The sequence below is a fragment of the Ochotona princeps genome, chromosome 1 (assembly GCF_030435755.1).
Source record: "Ochotona princeps isolate mOchPri1 chromosome 1, mOchPri1.hap1, whole genome shotgun sequence".
Taxonomy (NCBI): domain Eukaryota; kingdom Metazoa; phylum Chordata; class Mammalia; order Lagomorpha; family Ochotonidae; genus Ochotona; species Ochotona princeps.
Window position 1 is genome coordinate 90,491,548 of NC_080832.1, and position 14,655 is coordinate 90,506,202.

General features: G+C 39.7%; 1 protein-coding gene across 1 annotated transcript in view; it reads left to right on the forward strand.

Moving 5' to 3' along the window:
• The window catches only part of LOC131481299 (protein eyes shut homolog), a 1,058,324-nt gene that overhangs the window by 738,035 nt on the left and 305,634 nt on the right, over positions 1-14,655 (forward strand). The window lies entirely within an intron of this gene.

A 14,655-nucleotide genomic window follows, 5' to 3' on the forward strand; every position in this document is an offset into this window, starting at 1 on the left:
ATTCTGCTGTTGATGAGGATTCTACATTACAAATGTATGTGCTTATGTGTCTGTGTCAGTTGTGTAAATCTGTGTATAAAGGTTTACAAGGATACACATATAGGAGGAACAAGAACATTTCATTTCAGGACATGTCATTTTAATTTAATTCTTTAGGTAAAATTTAATTCAAAAGTTATGCTCATATCACATATTGTAAATATTATCAATGATACTTGTATGTAGAACTTAGCTGAGAAATTAAAATAGACTTCCATTCTTAAATTATTTCTTAAGTTACCAAAAATGCTAAATATTCCTTCCCACAATTGACCTAAAACAATATTTTAGGAATAAGTATAAAACAAAGGTGTCATCTCCAGATTTGGATGGAGACATCCACAATCCATATTACACTCTCTGGATCTAAGTACCAACTCCATTCCTACTTGATACCTCATGCTTATGAGGATCAGGAAAAAAAATATATTTGTGCTCACATCTTGGGCATGGCACAGCACTGACTTTTGAAGGGACTTGAGGAGTGAACTAGGAGAAGGCATTCTCTGTCTCTTATAGTATCTCTGCCTTTGAAATAAATGAATTATTACAAAGTGTAAAACTTATAATAAACACAATAATAAAGTTGCCAGATATTTTTAAATATTCCTGAAATTTAAGAGTGATGTGTGTTAAAGAGAAAAGGAAGCTTAGATTGCAGATACTTTTACAGCTCACAATTCAGGAACAATTGTATTCTTAAATGAGAGAAATTTTCTTTCAATCAACAATTATGAATTTACAATGTTGAATAACTGCATAAAAATGTTATTTCTCTTCAAAAAATGAAGACATCCGCAAAGTCCTGAAAGAAAAGAGTTTTTATTCAGTGCTAGGTTGTTTCAATATCTCCATAACCTTTTTGGATTCTGTTAATATCATTGGAGATCATTATTTTCCATATAATTTCATTATTATATTCAATGCATATCTGTCCTCTATAACTTAATGTATTGTCTCATGAGCCATCTTTGTTAAAGAAAATGTACATAACCTGTTACAATCTCACTTGTAAAAAAAATTTATTTTCATTATATTTGAAAGGCTGGGGAATCTAAAGAGAGAGAGGGAGACCATTTGCTACTTCACTCCCTGAGTCCTCAGCAGACAGGGGTGGGCCAGTCTGAAGTCAGGAACCAGGAACTCAGAATTTAATCTAGGTCTCTTACTGAGCTTCCTAAACCATCATTTCTTGATCCATAAACTTCTTGATCTTAGAGTGTGCATTTAGCAATGAACTGCAATCAATTAGAATCAGAGCTGGAAAATGAACCTTGCACGCTAAAATGGGATGGGGATGTCCCAACAGGGGTCCTACAAGCTTCAACAAATGCCAGTCCATATAGCATAATTGGGATGCTAATAAAATAATTTCTTTTGTAAAGACTACAGGAGGAGAAATCAGGATGACAGAATAGGGTAAGGACGCAGTTTCAGCAGATGAAGAATCATTAGCCAGGGTAAAGCAGAGAGAGCACATTCTAGGAAATAGCAGAGAGCAGGCTGATGGCACAAGGGTACCTGGTGACTGGCAGACATAGGAAAGCAGTGGAGACAATGATGTAGTGTTGTAGTGACCAGATACACCAGTAGCAGTTAGCGAATGGCAATCTGAAATTCACCAGCGACCAGAGCTCCACCAGCAACAAAGCAAGAAGGAGACTTCACCAGGAGCTCAGCAGGTAAATCCAGACAAGAAACTGCCTGTCCTGCTGATTTGTTTGTTTTGACCAGGAGCAGAGAAAGAGCAGCAGATGCCAAACAGGCTGTGCCAGAAAAGGGTGGATTTCACAGTCCAGAGCTGCATAGGGTGCCATTTTGTGAGGGAGGCAAAGGCTTTGAGACAGGACTGTGCATACACTAAGCTGGAAGCAAACTCATTTCTGGCTCAGAGCATTGCACCAATGTGGCATCCTATAGGTTCCACCTAAAATACGTCTGGGTAACCCCCAGACCTAACAGCCAATAGTACTCCAGCAGTGGCACATCAGGCACCATTTTATATATTGTGGCAAACTGGAGGGACAAAGGCATTTTATATATTGTGGCAAACTGGAGGGACAAAAGTGAGCTGAGTCGAAGAAACATAAACCACATTATGTCACCCTTCTAAAAGCTCATCAGTTTATTCCTGTGATGACAAGAATTAAAAATCCACCCTAATCATCAAATCTCTTAGATTCAGCTTAACCCATTTGTCTCATTCCCTCCCAGCTTACCTCCTATCCATAGGCTTTCTTTGGGTTCTTCCAACCCACCATGTTTCTCTCTCTCCATCCCTCCCTGTTTCCCTCTTCCTCCCTCCTTCCCTCCCTTCCTCCCTTTTTTCCTTCTCTCCCTTACACACACACATAACACACACGCGCACACGCATAGACACTGGCACATCTGCAGGGGTCATAAAGCTTTTTCTGAAGGGGCATAGTCAGGATTTTCAAACTTGTAAGACATATAATCTCTGCTACAACTTCTCAGCCCTGATATAAGCAGCCATAAGCAGTAATGAATGATAGGCCTGGCTATAATAAAGCTTTATTTACAAAACCATGGAGTGTGCAGGAATTGGCCAGTGAGATCTGTGTAATTTGCTAACAACTACAGTTTAATTCTTCACAGTATAATTTAAACACTACCTGCCAGAAAGAGCTTTATGATTCCATCATAAGTTTATATCTTAGCTTCATGATTATACATTGTGATAAGTACTATAAATGAGCAATCATTTGATCTATGAACTTGTTTGCTGTTCTTTGTGACACCCATCCACACAGCGAGCTATAAGCATTTAACACAGTGACTGCTGCTTAGGAGGCACTCCATAAATATTTTTGAATGGATAAATAAATGCCATTTTATCTGTCTTTAAAAGTCAGAGCCAACAAATCAGTAGAACATTACTGAAATAGCTATATAGATTATCAGTTGCAGGAATGTATCTTTTATAAAGAATCTTTGACGTAAGCTTTATTGCCATATGCAGAAAATCCTTCCCTTGCAGGCCAGAGCGCATGGGATCCAGAAATGTTGATAGCCCTTATGTTTCTGCTGCCTAGGGATTGCCTAGGGATTCAAAATAAGCATGACCTCATTTTTGTTGAATATGCATGTTATGAGAATTAGAACTAAGCAGGCCATCTGGGGCATAAATTCTTCCTCTAGCATTGTTCATTTCATAGTATATACATGAGGGATATTCATTTCATGGAGAAAATTAAGAAGTCACAGCAATCAAAGTATGCTCCATTTTAAAATGTTCGTGGTATGCTTTAGGGCTAAATATTCACAGCTTGCATTTTAAAGATGCAATTAGGGGCAATGATGCACAAAATTGCATGTGCAAAGAAAATATTATTTTTAGAAATGCAATTGAAACATCCAAAGGAGCTAAAAATAAAAGGTTGTACTGCTAAGGTAAGAACCTGTAGCAGTGTAAGAAACTCTATACATAGAATAACTTACCCTAGAGAGGAATTGGCAGCAGGTGGGCCAATTCCTGCCGTGCGTGTGAGAGACCTGCCCTTCAAGGAAGCACTTGAGATGTCCCAAAGCCAGTATCTTCTGGTCTAGAAGGGCAAATCTCACATCCAGGAGAGTCAAGATTTCAAATGACATTGTTAAATAATCTAGAAATGCTAACTTTCATGAATGTGCCTGTTAAATAACAGATTCATATTTTATATCCCTTTTTTTAAAGATGTATTTTTTATTGCAAAGTCAGATATACAGAACGGAGGAGAGACAGAGAGGAAGATCTTCCATCTGCTGATTCACCCCCCAAGTGACCATAATGGCCAGTGCTGTGCTCATCTGAAACCAGGAGCCTGGATCCTCTGCCAGGTCTCCTATGCGGGTGCAGGGCACCAAGGCTTTGGGCTGTCCTTGACTGCTTTCCCAAGCCACAAGCAAGGAGTTGGATGGGAAGTGGAGCTGCTGGGATTAGAACCTGCACCCATGGGATCCTGGTGCGTTCAAAGCAAAGACTTTAGCTGCTAAGCAACTGCACCGGACCCTCCTAGTCCTTTTTAAATGATATCAGAGTATTAACATCACTGTTAAGGTACACAAATACTTGATGAATGCTATAACCTGCATATTGTTTGCCCCAACAGGGCATGTGTTGGAACCTTGTTACAGTTAACAGTAGAGAGAAATGGTAGCTCTTGATAAGACGGTACCTAGTGGGAAGTAAAGAGGTCAGTTAATGCTGGTCTCATATATAAGGTTAGCTCTTGTGGAAGTGATGTGTTAGAAAAGAAGCTCTTCTGTTTCTTCCTTCCTCTCACAGTGTTAGCTATCCCACAGGCACTCCTGGACACATCACCCACCATCTTCTGATGCACCCCAAAAGCCATCATCAAAGGTCAAGTATGTGGTCCACTTGAGCTAGGCGCTAACCCTTTAATATAATTAGTCTCAGCTATTACAAAAATAAAAAACAATATTTAAATTATCATTTCCAAGCAATAGCTAATCTTTGATGATCTCCATGCTCTGAGTGGTAATGAAGGCTTCTTTAAAACATTTGAGCTCCGTCTGATGCACTCATCTGATTTCTCTGTTTTTCACTTGGATGCAGTACATTTGATTTTCAGTGAATTGACTTTTAAACATTTTGTTTCTTGGGGCAAGTCATAAACATATATTGGGTCATTATTTTATATCTTAGATGATTTTCAGAAGCTTGTGTATCACATTTACAGTCGAATTACTTCATATGAATACAAAGAAAAATGAATGAACAATTATATATATATTAGTCTCAACTAATACAGAGAGATCACGTTAAGCATGATATGAAGTAAATCTTTACAGGAAAGAAGCAAACTAATCTGTGCTTATATTGCAAAAGAGAATGGGAGAAAATCCAGCTAACTAAAGCCGAATCTTTTGTCTTAAAGTATCTTCCATTGTATGGTAATTTTCATAGCTTATACTTTTAATGAACAAGTAATGAAGTATTAGAGTTACATAATATATGCTATAGAATTTGTTACATATAAAGTTTTAAATATTTTATGTTCACAGTGAATTATGGATTAAACATATCAAATAAACATTTTGTCTTTCAAAATTAAGCTCTGGAAAATCCCCTTTAGAAAATGTCTTCTAAAGTTGTTCACTTATCTGTCACCTGAATACATTTCACAGTTATCTGAAACTATGGTACAGAGTCTCTGCCTTATTAAGAACCTAGAAAAACATCTGACATAGACAAGACATTCCAAATATACTTAAATATGGATTAACAAAGAAAAATATGATTTCCATCATTTGATTTTATGATTTAAAAGTTAAACTATATAGATGCATAAATCAAGCCATAAATAATGCAGAAAGGCTCTAAAGAGGAGGAGATCTGAGATGCTTTTTAAACACCAGCATCCAAGGAGGAAGAGAGGGACAGTTCTGGTAAAGGGGTTCTGAAAACAGGGACTTGGACTTGGCAGAGAAAATAAGACTCTAAAGGCAGTGTGAAGCACCATTGTGTCTGGTTGGCATCACCTTGAAACAATCATAAAAGTCAGATAACGTGGGATAATAGGTTAACAGGGTGGGCAGCACTCAAACCCCGTGGAAATAGAAAAAGAAGCTCACCTATGGCAGGAAGATATAAATGTACACATTTCAAGTGACTTGATGGTTTCTATTTAGCATTGCAATAAAGAATCTGACTTCACTTTTTTTTTCTCTTGTACTCTTTCTTTTAAACCTTACCATCCTACTTTCCCTAATGACCCAGGTCTGAGAAAGCTGAAGTGAGAGACCCAATACAAGATCTTACCTTTTGCAGTGGGTGAAATTTAGATCACATCAGGCAAACCTTTGCAGGGAACCTCACTTACCAGCACGAAGAGCCAAATCACCACTTACTTGGGGGACCTGCCTTGTTATCCCCAAAAGTCCTGTTTGTGAAAATAGTAGGCTATTTACTACTCCCTTGAGCGTGTATGGTATCATCAGAATTACAGTTAAGGATAAGGTCCATAGTGTTTATGTAGAGTGGCCACAAAGATGTTTGGATCAGAAATTTGTCTTTGCTCAATGTAAAATTATATTAATTATGTTTTTAAGGAAAAGAAGTTTTTGAGGATCACTTCATCCTTCATTGGCAGAGTTGTTTTCATCCAGTGGGGCAAAAACTACTGATATGTGAAGTTACATCAGCTCTAGCTTTCTAATTCTCTTGCACTTTCTAAATCCTCACTTCTCCCAATCCCTGTTATGTTAATGTCATACTTACTTGAATTCCTGATCATATTTGAAATAGGGTTCTTTGAGCACAACGGCAAACAAGAACTTTGCTCTCCTTAATAGAGCTTGTAGAAAGGACTTACCTAAGAAAATAATTGTCCATGTCCCGTGATAATGTGCTTAAATAATTCATAAGTAGTCCAAAATTTACTAGAATGTCTATGAAATTATTGGCAGTATGTACATTTTTTCCCAAAAACAACTGCTGTTACTCTAATATCAAATGTTGTGTTAAAATTCCAGTCAGTGGAAATCATCACTGAGTCAACACATTTTTGGGTCACACCTCACAGAGGTCAAATTCATGGTTTACACTGGATGCTCTGAACAATACACTTGCCAGGGAGGACTTATTTTCATTTGTTTCCAGCCAGGTTTTCAAAAACTTACCCCTCAAAAAAATGCACTGTAGAGAAGAAAGTAAGGGATTCAAGTATTAAGGAAGACCAGAATCTGGAGTGGAAAGAGCAGGAAGAATCTCATGTTATCAATATATTTCTTGCACTTATTGTGAGTAAAATAAATGCATTGAGACATTTCAAACCTGCCAAAACAAAGTGAATCTTTGCTCCTGGCTATAACTTTCAAATGAAAATCAGACACTATGAGAATCCTGGCTTTAAACATCTTTTATACCTGTACAATTTCCCCTTTCCTCTGTATTGTTCCATGGGACTTGCTGTTTTATCCATCACTTGTATTTCCTTTAAGCCAGCAAAATCCTGGTTTGGATGCTTCGCCTTCTAGTGACCCAGCTGCCATATCATTTTATCCAATAGTTGTAAAATTAGAAAGCTCTGACAAATCCCTTATGACTGTACGGAGCCCAAGGAAAGAATTTCCACAGAAGCCTGGAAATGGGAGCTCTGCAAAGGAAACTTGACTATTGATAACTTTTAAACCAAAGGCACAATCTTGGAATGGGGATCTTGAGACTAAAATCTCTCTGTAACTTAATTGTATCCATTTTAATTTTGTATTTATATCTTGTTGTTTGTTTTCTGCTAGGCCCTGGAGGCAGCACTCATAGCTGTGATCGCACTTTGTTTCTCAGTATATTTCCCAGAACAGAACTCCACAGAATTTATGACCCAATTTTTTGCCTTTTGATTTAATCTGAGAAATATCCTGCTCAAACTGAGAACAGGGCTGGCAGTTAGAAGTGATAAAGCTGTCTCTCTCCTAACCCACAGTTGCTAAAAGGTTCAGATCAAGGCTACAGCTCCCTTCCTGTGGCACAGTCGTGACGTGCAAACAGCTTTGCTTTAACTTCACTGTATCTGTTTAGACTCCTTCCTTGCATAGAGGAATTAAAATACTGAAGCATAATTTTTCCTAGCTATTAAAATGAGAAGCAATTCAAGAAATGTGTACCCAGATGAGAGTTTGGGGAAGTATGGAAACACTAATAATAAAATAACATGATAGTCATTTTAATATGATCATAATAATATATTTTCTTTACATAAAAATAATGGTTATAATTCCTATCCCATATAATGATTTTTTTAATTTTAATTTTGATGATGTTAACAGAGTTGATTAGGGTGAGAAGGGTCAAGAATTGGGAAAGTGGATTAGACCATTGTTTCTCAATTTTCTTTTTCTTCTTTCTGTATTTGAGGGAAGGAGGGGAAAAAAAGGAGAAGCCCCACCAAGCTTCCCAACTATAACTGGGGATGGGGAACAGTTGATCTGATGTCATCCCAGAGTTTCCGATGTGGGGCATGCTCCAAAGGTTCTGCTTAAATGCTTTTAATAGTTCTGAAAGGTTGTCGATCTCACCAGTCCAAGGATGAGGAAATCCTTCCAAGGTCCATTGACTGACATAGTCCACCTTAGAGTTTCCATTTGCCCCAATATTTACTGTCAACACTTGGCTGGACTAGTTGACCAATTTGTTCTACCCTCCATCCTCTACTATGGTACTAGATGTCCTCTGCAGGCCCCAATGGACTGCCATATCCTCCATGTGCATCTGGGTGTGTCAACCACTACTACAACTAAGCCAATGAGGAAACCAGGTTCTGACACATGCATTCCATGGTCAGACCACAGATCCTGTGATGCTCCCCATGGTTGGAGCTCTTAGTCTAACAGTTCAGATGGGGACATCACCAAATAAACCTTCTCTGAAGTGATCCCAGACCTAACTTGTGTGTGCTTGCCAGCACAGTGTCCTGCTCTATGATCCACTTCAGCCTATGCTCTCTGGTAATTGCAATTGCTTGGTCAGTTCTGTCTCCAGTCCCATCTCTTACTTAAACTGATGGATACTGCAGCTTAGTCCAACCCTTCCCACCACATACTCAGCCCACATAATGATTTTTAAAAACATACATATTATTTGCACCATAAATGCAACATTTTTTATTTTTGTTAACAGTACAAATGCATGGGGCTACATTATGACATAGTCATGTATACAATGAATACTGATAAACCCAGGATAATCAACAGTTCCATTTCTTTGACATTCTTTTTATTGGAGATGTGTACCTTGTTTCTTCTATATATATTAACATTGTTCAGTCTCTTTCATATGATGGTGTGTAACACTAAAACTCGTTCAGTGTAACTGAGTTGGTGCCCTTTGTCTTATTCCTTTTACCTCTTCCAACCTCTGATAATCACCACTCTGTGTTTATATTGAGGGCTTGTTTGTTTGTTTTTATGACTTCCACATCCAAGAGAAAAAAATGCAGTACTTCTCATCTTCCTGTATCTGGTTTATTTCACTTAACCTATCCTCCATATCCTCTTATTTTCTGCAAATCACAAGATTTCATTCTTTTTTTAATGGCAGATATATATTGCATTGTGTATAGCTATCCTATTTTTTTATCTGTTCATCTGGTGATGATACTTTGATTTGCGAGAAATGCTGTAGTAAACATGGTAGAACAGTTGTGTTTTTCATACAATAATGAATCAAATATTGTAAATGGATAATTTGAAGTTTCCAATGTAAGAGCTATGCTTATATTATCTAGGAAGAATAGATCTTTAATACCTAAAATATCATTCTAGTTTATTATGTGCTTAGTAGTAACTCTAAGATGCCAGATGATATTCTAAATTCTTCAAAATATCAATTAATTGTATGTTTCTGAGATACAAATGTGATAGATACTATTATTAATAATCTCTTTAATAGGCATTTTATAGGGCTAATCATCCCATTGAAAATCATACAACTCATATATAGAGACAAGGAAATGAAAACTCAAGTTCTGGCAGGCTGGTTCTAAGTTCTACAGTTACAGCCAATCACCAGTGCTTTTCTGTAATACCACAAAATGCTTACTCATTTTAGATATATTTATTCACAGAATCAACATTAAACTTATCAATTCCTTTAGGTAAATTTTCTTGAAAATCTAGAGGTAGAAAAGAGATTTAAGATAGAAATTTAGAGGTAGAAAATGTGGTAAGGTAGAAAACATATTTAAAGAGTTACATTACTAGTTCCTATCTATGAGCAATAATAAGGTAGCATTCTTTTTTTACTTTTTCCATTTTTTATATTTTTGACAATCTTTACTTAGTTAATTAGGGTAAAAAGATTCAAGGGCTACAGGAAAATGGGTAAGACTATTGTTTCCATATTGTTTCCTTCATGTATCTGAGGAAAAGAGGGATATTAAGGGAGAAGCCCCGCCCAGTCTCCCATCCACCCCAGGTCCATGATGTGGGGCTTACTCCGAGGGTCTTGCTCAAGTGGTTTTGATAGTTCAACAGTGGCTGCCAATCTCGCCACTCCAAGAATGACGAGGTCGCTGAAGAATCCACTGATTGACATAGTCCATCTTAGAGTCTCCGTTTGCCCAGTTTTTACTGCCAATATATAGCTGAGGTGGTTGATTGACTTGTTCTGTCTTCTGTCTTTACATGGTTAGGGTTCTGAGGCCAGAAGTTCGACTGGGGAGATCCCCAAAGAAGTCTGAGGTATTCCCAGACCAGATTCTTGTATGTACTAACAAGCACAGGGCCCTGCACAGTCCATCACCTCGATCAGCTGGTTGATGCAACTGCTGGGTTGGTTCTGTTTCCAGCCCTGACTTCCACTGGAACAAGTGGGTGTTTGCAGTCCAGCCTGACTGCCCAGCACACACTTGGCCCTCACATAAACCAGTGGGAGCTGCAGCCCAATCAGAGTCACCCACAATAACCCCCACCAGGCCTGCCTCCTACCCTGGTTTGCCAGTAAGTGCAGCGGACTAATCCAGTCTTTCCCACATCCCATTCAGCTCTCCTACATGTCAGTGGGCATTGAAGCCTAGTTCCATCTAACCAGCTCAACTATCCAGCCTTCACGGATGTTGTTGGGTGTCTGTCTAGCCACCCCAGCTCCTGTCCTAGTTTTCGTGCCCTCCCACAGGAGTAGTAACCCAAGAGGGAGGAACCCACTATTTCCCTCCCAGGCCACTCCCACTCCCAGATTATGCACTCTCCAGGTGGTTCTGTGGTTTAACTTGACAGAATTAGCCCCCAGTGCCAGCTTCTGCCAGCTGATGCTGCAGCTAAGGCCAAACAACCCTCACCCACTCTAACTTTGTTTGCACCAGTAGGAACAATCAGCCCAACCTGGCTTTTCCCTGATCTAGTCCACATGAGGCGCACAGGTGTTGTAGCCCTGCTTAGTCTGGTCTGCCCCATCCCAGCTCACGCTCTCCAGTGGGAGTAGCTGTCCAGCAAGGGAACCCCCCTCCATATTCCCCCGTCAGCTCTGTCCCCCCACTTCCTGGTTCTCACGTGTGCTGGTTGGGTGCTGCGGTCTCATCCAGTACAGGTAACCTCACCTTGGCATTTCATATTGTGCACTAGTTTTCGTTGCAACCGAAGCTGGCTCGACCCACACTCTGTTCTGGTGCTTGGATTTGCCAGTGGATGACGTGAACTAATTCAGCCTGGTCTGCCCCCTAACCCATGCCAAATGTATGCCAGTGAGAAACTCCATGGCCTGTTCTGGGATGTTTCCTATCATGCTTCTTGCGCTTACCTGCAGGGTCTGTGTCCTACCAGAGGAGTTGCCCAGGCTCCTCCATCAGAACCTCTCCCAGTGCCAGATTTCATGCATACCAGGGGGTCCATGAGCCAGCACTACTCAGTCCACCTCCTGTCCTAGCAGGAACAGTGGCTTTTCCTGACTGACCTTCAACCCAATCTGGTTCTTACCATTTTATGTTTTGGCCCAGCCATGGTTCATCCATACCCATATACAGCTCACACATGGCTCAGTAGGGGTTGAGACCTAGCCTTGTCCGTCCCACATCTCCCCTGGTCCTCCAGGACACCAGACGGTGTTGGAGTCTGTTCCGGCCTGGTGCATCCAGTCCCAGTCCACACTTGTGCCAAGGGAGACTATAACTGTCTCCTGATCAGAACGCAAGCCCCTATTCCTGTCCACACTCCCCTTGGTGGGAACCTCAACCCAGCTAGCATGTCCCCTTAGCTCCTCAACCAGGTCTGATCCCAGCCATATATCATGCGCATGCCAGTGGTTGTTCTGACTCAGCTTGGCACAGCCCCGCACCTATCCCAACCCCTGCCTTAGACACTGTGGCTTAGCGTCCCTGGCTCACACAGACCAGTAGGTGCAAGAGCCTAGCTCGGCATGACCTGTGCTCCATCCTGGTTTCTAGTTTTACTTGTGTGCTAAGGTTGGCTCAGTCCTGCACGGTACACCCCATTCCATTACCAATTCACACATTGGCCAGCCATTGGTGCTACTTTGCCCACCTTGTCCGACCCCCAGGTCTGGACCACAAGTTCAGCAGTGGGAGCTATGACTCACCAGGGGAGTTTCCCAAGCTCCTCCACTTGATCCCCTCCCATACCCAGTTCTCATACATGCCATTGGGTTTTAGGCCAGTGTCCGGCATAGTCTGGCCTTCCATTTGGCCTTGTATGAGCTGGTGAACGTTGCAGCCCGGCCCACCCACACCCTATTCAGGATGCACATTTGGGTGCTGCTGCCTTGACCAGTCCAGACCGTTGTGGGTTCCTTTACCTGTGAGTGATGGCAGGCTCCTTCGTCACACCTAGTTTAGTCCATTGTCACCCAACTCTTGAGCTAACCAGTGGGTCTAGAATTATCATAGGGTTTGGCCCACACATCCCCCACAGAATCTACCCCCGGATATGGTTCTCTCGTGTGCTAGTTAATGTCATGGCCCTGCCTAATGTGACCCCATCTCCGGATCCAGGATCTTGTCAGGTAATAGGATGTGATCCTGCTAGACAAGCCCTGAGTCTTAGCTTTTACATGGACTGGTGTGATCACCATTGTTTAGTGATTACAAGTTCTTCAAAGGAAAAGTTACTCTGTTGTTGGGAATCTTTAGGATTGATTCACATCCCAGAAGCACAGTGGGTTCAATGTGGAGCAACCTAATCAGTGATTCAAAGAACCCAAACCCCAGAGCTCCCGGCTGGGCGGCCAGGAGGCAGAACCTGGCACCAAATGGAGCACTGGCCACCCGGAGACAGCTACCACGTGCATGTGGTGACTGGAGTTAGGGATCCGAGCATGGAGACTCCCCAGCCTGGCACCCACCAGCAGCCAGCTTAGGTAGCATTCTTCAAGAAAAAATTTGAATATTAAACTGATCTGTTTATACTTAACAGTAATTTAATACTTGGAATGTATTTTCTTACTTCAGAGTCTGGGCAACAATTATTTAGTCATATTTATTTTTGATTTTTACTAATTTTTCACTCAGAGTCTACTACTGTAAGAAACTTAAGTGCACTTGAAATGCTACTTAAAATGAGATAAATGTTCTGTATCTTTACAGAATTTGGAAAAGAACTAATGTATTTATTAAGTGACTTTAAATGATGCTTATCAAATATAAGTACAAATCATAAATTATTATTAAATATAATGCCAATCAATAACAAAGGTAATAGATATTGCACATTTTTCATGGGTTATTTATTAGTTTGTATATCAAACAAAAACAATGAGTACTGTTCAGACATGTGCCACATAAAGGATACTAGGATAGTATCCCTGAATTTGTCCATAATGCAGGAAAGTAGAGAGAGATACAAAGATAGTCACACAGACAATAACAATGACAGTGCGTCTAAGAGTAACTGGGACTTTAGGAAGAGTCATCTCTGAAAATTGGTTTTAGATGAGTAGAATTTATACTGGGTCATAAAGTTAAAATTACAGCAGATGCTAAAAGGTAAGAGACAATAGTTCAAGCAAAGCATCCAGATCAGAGATGAAAATGTGAAAATTCTTCTTATATAGATGTGAATGAAAAGTAAAGCGAAAACTACATGAAGGACAATTTGAATTTCTGTGCCATTCAGCTTCAAGGGGTATGAAACATAATGGTTATGAGTCCTGTCTTTTAAGTTAGATAGATGTTTGTCTGCCACATATTAATCATATGAATTTAGATAAATCAATCAGCAAACATCTTTAAATCACAATTCACAATGTAAAAATTGAAAATAATAACCATGTGATCAGAGCTGTCAGAATGCCAAAATGACTCAAGCCATTTCCCCCTTTATGATCCTAAAATATACATTTACCTCCATTTGGATGAGCTTTTGTGAATATGGTAAGATTTATTTCTTAAGTAGGCAGTCTTACATTGCAAATATCATAGCATAGTCATCAACATTGAGGCTGGATCAAGGCCTACTGGAGGGAGAAGTTGAAGGGAAACATTTCTAATGGTGTAGAAGGAACCCAAACACCAATACTGTGAACTGCCTGTGGGAGCCACAGGGCAAGAGACTGCAGATTACTTCTACGAACTGAAAGCAGTCCCTTTTTGGCAGCCACCAAGAAAACAAGGATTTCTCTGCTACAGCTGAAAGGAAATGAGTTTGCCAATAATCAGTGAGCTTGGGAGAAGTAATGGGTTTAAGAGGAGATTACAACCCCAACCAACAACTTGATCTTATCCCAATAAAACCCTGTGTAGACCCAGAAAAAAGATGTATATAGCCCAAAAGAATAAATTTGTATAATATTTATGTCTTTATCTCTGGTAATTTGTTATGAAGCAGCAGAAAACAGTTACAGACTAGATAATTTAGTATAATTTAAAACTACCAATAATAGTAATTTCTATATAGTAGCATCCAATATTTATTACCATGTGTTTCTAGATTTGACTATATATTTCAAAGCTTAAAGAAGCCATCTGGAAATAATGCTTAATGAGAATCATATAGCATGTCTAAAGAATTTTAAACTGTATTAATTTTTCTTCTGTGTATTTTGTTTGATTTCATTGCAGCTTAGTTATTTGAAGATATAAAAAAAATAGTTTGACTAGTCAAGCATTAGTAAGGTCTTAATTATCATTTCAGTTGCTGTTTCCTTTCTCA